This window comes from Notothenia rossii (genome assembly GCF_949606895.1).
Source record: "Notothenia rossii genome assembly, chromosome: 10".
Classification (NCBI taxonomy): Eukaryota; Metazoa; Chordata; class Actinopteri; order Perciformes; family Nototheniidae; genus Notothenia; species Notothenia rossii.
Genome location: NC_136908.1, coordinates 11,756,749 through 11,762,375, shown reverse-complemented (window position 1 = coordinate 11,762,375; position 5,627 = coordinate 11,756,749). Strand labels below are relative to the sequence as shown.

At 40.0% G+C, this 5,627-nt stretch overlaps 1 long non-coding RNA gene across 2 annotated transcripts; it reads left to right on the top strand.

Moving 5' to 3' along the window:
• The first annotated feature begins 1,662 nt into the window (after positions 1-1,662).
• LOC307022935 lies at positions 1,663-4,246 on the top strand. 2 transcript variants are annotated; one of them, XR_013803529.1, is made up of 3 exons: positions 1,663-1,798; positions 3,024-3,135; positions 3,414-4,246. It is a non-coding gene; the product is annotated as an uncharacterized lncRNA (long non-coding RNA). The 2 variants fall into 2 exon arrangements; XR_013803530.1 differs by having other exon boundaries at positions 3,024-3,145.
• Positions 4,247-5,627: the final 1,381 nt, after the last annotated feature.

The following is a 5,627-nucleotide window of genomic DNA, read 5'->3' as shown; positions in this document are numbered from 1 at the left end:
CCAAATTGCTCCTGTGGGGATTGCCCACAGTATTGAGTATGTAAGTCACTTTGAATAAAAGCGTCTAATAAGTAACATGTAATGTAATGTAAAATACAGATAATAATGTACAAGTTACTCCTCCTTCACACCAAAAACTCCATGGTCCGATGCTTGATTTCCATATAAAAGAAAACAAATATCAAGGCAAAGTGCTGAAAAGAAAACAACCAATTTTTTCTCATTTTTAAAACACAGGTCCCAAAGAGACAAACAGAAATGGGTTAATCTCCCTTTGCTAGGAGCAACCATAGACTGTATATATGGGGAGCAACATATTATTATATGGAGAAAATTGCTAAGATGTTTCTTTTAGACAAAGACAGATTGTTTGCTTTGAACATTTTGAAATGTTACCACCATAAAATGGAGACAAATATCCTTTGTGGATTTAATAATGGGGCTTACTGACACATCCGTCTGAGCTGTGTAGGATAGAAAAGAGTTTCTCAATATTTCCAAAATCCTAGAGGTGCTATTTAGCAGTGATTAGCTTTCGTATCCCCTCATTCATCATCCCTCACCTTGCCTTGTGCCAATATTGCAGGAGACAGCTAATATGATATTGGAGATCACAATGACTTTCATAATGTTAATTTATTCCAGTTCAATATCTTATAAATAAATACAACTTTAAGCTTCTATCTACCATAGTGCATTTCAATGCCCTATCACTCGTCTTTTTATGTATCACCCAAAGGCTTTACTGCATGCATGACCTTGACAAGCTTGTCCAAGAAACAGAGGATATTGATTGAACTGTGTGTGCATCTCATTCAATGTGGATCTGAGAGGATTGGATTTGTCAGATGGGTCTTTGGAGTGGGGAAAGGCGTTTGGACGGTTGGAAACTGTTCTTAATCTTCATTGAAACTCTGTGGATCCATAGCACTCCTGTTGCAATGATTCACAGACACACACACACACACACACACACACACACACACACACACACACACACACACACACACACACACACACACACACACACACACACACACACACACACACACACACACACACACACACACACACACGCACACACACTTTGGCCTGAATGTACACAGATGCACACATGACTTAGCAGCCCTGTGTGCACACGGTAAGCTGTGTGTAACAGCCTTTATACGAAATGTATACTATTTACCTATTCTACCTGAAGTGTTTTGAAATTATGTTTTAAATGTCTGCAGCAGATTTGAATCGTATGGGTTCAATAAAATAGTTTTCTGCAATGAGTACAAATGTAAAGAAAGTTAAGCTATATATCAGTTTATCATACTTATAATTTGGCAAAAGTTTCTCAGAGACAATACTTGTTATGTCATCGATATCATAATCAAAAATACACTTTTTCTCGAACAGATTAAAAGAGAGGATTAATACCTCTTGTATATAGTTAATATGAGGCATAACTTTCTTAAATCCCTTTGGGGGAATTCAATTTGTCACTAGGTTGTTAATTTAGAGACACAGGCACAAGGCCCACTGACATGTCGTTTGTTTTGTTGACATGTTAACCGTGTTTAGGTGCCTACAATCAGTAAGGGTGATCTTGCTCAAAGAAACCAAATCAGGGTTGGATTCATATTCTCTCTCTCCCTAAAACTGCAGTTCCCATACCGGGAGTCGAACCCGGGCCGCCTGGGTGAAAACCAGGAATCCTAACCGCTAGACCATATGGGACATGAGGAACCACCACTATCTTACAAATTAGAGTTCAAACAGGGGCAACTGGCTAACTTGGTTCTTTCCCAAGGTAAAACAAGCTACTGGCTGTATTGACAACTTGTATCTTGTTTGTTTGATCTGTACAAACACTGTGGAGAATCAAGCCTGAAATGGGCCTGAACATTTCTTGTCTGGGAACAATTGTCAGCCAACCTAAAGGCCCCTGCATGCAAAGGAATCCAGGAAACTATATGAATGTCTTTTATTTTGCTAAATACTTTATTTTGTGTTGTTATACTTTCTGTTTAGCACTTGCGCTATATGGTGCTGCTTTGCAAATTGTGTTATATTTAGACAGAGCCGGGCTAACTGTATATCCCTGTATCTAGTTTTTAAGCTAAGCAAAGCTAAGAATAAGCTACAAAAACCTACTCCAGTTATATATTCGTCATACATGAAGAGTGGTATCAATCTTATCATCTTACTCTGCAATCAGCAATCATTTATAAATATCATCAAGTAAGAAAATAAATGGCAGAAAAGATTGATGAGGGACTTATGCATTGGCTACTCTGCTCATAAATGTATGGATTTATTTTCTTCCAATACTTGATCTATGATGGCTCAAGATCAAAGGGATACTCCCCAGTCAGTTAAGTATGCTACCATTTGGCGAGAGGGGCTATAATTAGCTGAAAATGAGAAATGCTCATAGGCTATCTTTGTACCACACGTCTCAGTGGATACTGCTGATGCTTAACAGTATTTGGCTTGCCTTGATTAGCATAATTCCTCCAGAGAAAGGAGCAATGGATGAGTCAGATGACGGAGGAGTCGCAGTATAGAGGGAAACATGCTGGAGGATAGATCAAGAGGATGTTATTGTGCTTCCTACTATTAGTCTCAGGAGAAAGGATTTTGATTCCCACACTTAGCATTGCTTTGAACTGCAGTTAAAAGAATTCTAGCAGCCCATTAGCCATGCTCAGAAATGATTTGGATCCTGAATAGATGGTTGCGTTGTTCAGAATGAGCCTAAATCTGCATTCATTAGCAAATGAGTTTTAATGAGGTTCGAACAAAACTGGGTGAGTTGGGAGATAGTGAGAGAATTGTGAATGAGAGGATGGAGGCTAAAATGAAAGACAAGCAGCAAACTACATAAAACGCCTGGAGCCCCAAGTATTTAATTATTAGATAAATTATCTAACTCTGTTAGATATTGTGAAATGAAATGTCATGATCCATTTTTTCATTTAATGTCTTTTTTCATAAAACCTTTATTTCAAGTGTTTTTCACTCTCACCTTTCAGGTGGGTTTGTTATTGTGCCCGCCCCTTCACTTCTAAGCCAATCACCTGCGTCCTCACCAGGTCAACGACATCCCTATGAGCCAGGCAGATCCTTTTGGCTACAACAACCAAAGTAGGAGTCTGTAGGTTTTGTTTTGCACAGAGTTTTGTGTTTTCCTTAAACGATTTAGAATTGCAACACCAAAGAGGTAACATCATAATAACGAGCTAACTTAATTTTCATGATAATCTATTTTGTGTTCCCCGATAAATTGGAAAGGCCCATCGACATGTAATTGTTTTGTTGAGATGTTAAGCGCGTTTAGGTGTCTACAAATCAGTTAAGGTAATTTTGCTCCAAGAAACCAGATCAGTGTTGGATTCATACTCTCTCTCTCCCTAAAACTCCAGTTCCCATACCGGGAGTCGAACCCGGGCCGCCTGGGTGAAAACCAGGAATCCTAACCGCTAGACCATATGGGACCTGAGGAACCACCACTATCTTATCAACCAGTTTTCAAACAGGGGCGACTGGCTAAACTGGGTCTGTCCAAAGGTCAAACAACCATCTGGCTGTATTGACAACTTGTATCTTGTTTGTTCTGTACAAACACTGTGGAAAATCCAACCTTTGATTATATTCAAAGCCTCAAAGTTTGAGGCTTTGAGTATAAGGACAGAGATAACACATACACAAATGGCTCTAAACCAAGGGAAGCTAAACTCCAGATCACTAGCATGACTTTCCTGAGCTCTGAAAGGCTGGTGTCTACTGGGAAATTATGGAGGAATCTGTGTAGATTTTCTCTAGACGTAAAGCACATTATGTTAAATATTCTGCAGCATCATAAATGCCATACTTAATTTTCCACATGAAAAGAAAAGCTTAAATAGAAGCTGTCTTAAAACAGAGCGGCATCTGCCGTCACGCCTATAAGAACATAAGAAAGCCCTCTGTCAAACCTTGTCTAAATACGTTCTCTGATGAACAGATGCAGATATTGTTGGGGAAATATTTTCCAAAGCCCAAAACTTTGGCCCAGTTTATCAGTTCATACTGTCCTGACTGAGCACACGCACCTGTAACCTTGGCTGCTGTGCTCTCAGTGTTCTGTCTCCCTGTTCCTGCCTGTTGGCGTCAGCTGATAGAGGTGTTATGATTCTATCTTGTTATGCACAATGTTGATTATTCTCTCTGAACTAGCTAAATACATGGGTCTGGGGTTGAGTTCTTCAGAATTGACGTGGCAACTCTACCATGAAGTTAGAACCTCTGGCTCGTGGACTTGTTTTGTGAATACACCGGCCGAAGCTCCTAAATAAACCATCAGTGTTTGACATCAGAGCTCCAGCTCTCCCTGTGTCTCCTTGCTGAGTCGGTGACTCCCACTACACAGAAGTTTCTCCCACAGATATGTATGTCTTTATAGGGATTCAATGTGTATTTTTTTAGGTTTCCTATACCCCCATGTATTGCCATCTCACATTATGCTGTGTAATTCTAAATCATCAATGGCTTTTACAGGAATGGGTACCAACCATTTCTGCAAATGAAGCACATTACATTAGTTAGATGCTTTTATCCAAAGCGACTTACATACATTCAGTACTGGGTAATCCCCACAGGAGCAATTTTGGGTGAAGTGTCTTGCCCAGGGACACAATGACATGGTGACTGCAGTGGGACTCAAACTTGCTACCCCCTGGATTGAAGTCCAGCACTCTAACCACTGAGCCACAGCCACCAGATAATTGACATTGAGCGAAAGAGGTTGGGGGAAGGTCATGGCAGGGAAGTTCCTTTCTAAAATTCATCTATTTAATAGCTCACATTTGAGCTTCATGGCTTTTCCTTGCGGCTGAATTCCTTTAGGGGATCCCCCGTCACTCCTAATGACCAAGACTATTACTCAAAGTGAAATAAGTTGTCACACCGTTGTACCCATGGGATTATTCACCTCTCTTATCTGTGTGTGTGTGTGTGTGTGTGTGTGTGTGTGTGTGTGTGTGTGTGTGTGTGTGTGTGTGTGTGTGTGTGTGTGTGTGTGTGTGTGTGTGTGTGTGAGCACCCTGACAACCCCCCTCAAATCCTGTGGAAATGGTGCAAAATTGCCCATTTACAAATACTGATCATATGAGCTTCATGTCTTGTTCACATTGAGCTTTTTATTCATGTGCTGACACTTACACGGATGAGCCTTGATGTAACATGATCCGACTCTCAGGCTTGGTCGTTTATCCTGTCACTCTCTTTCAGACATGGTCACATACACACACCTCTAATAGTCAATCTTCTCTTCTCTATCTGCACTTAATGCAGAGCGTATATATTATCAGTGTGCTGAATGAACAGCGGTTGGGAGAGAAGATAAAGATATGTGAGCTGTGTGTTTACAATAATGTTGGCCATTGCTTTTGCTATGGTTCACTATGGAATGAAACCATGAGACCATATATGGAAAATACATTCATATTTTTTCGTTCCATTATCAAAGTTGATAGACTGAAAATTCTGCAGTTTGAACACTTATTCGAACTAAATTGCTTAAACATTTGATAAGCCTATTTTCTGAAGTGATTTAAAGTTTGCTTGGTCACCTACTGCCCTCAACGAAAAAGGATAAT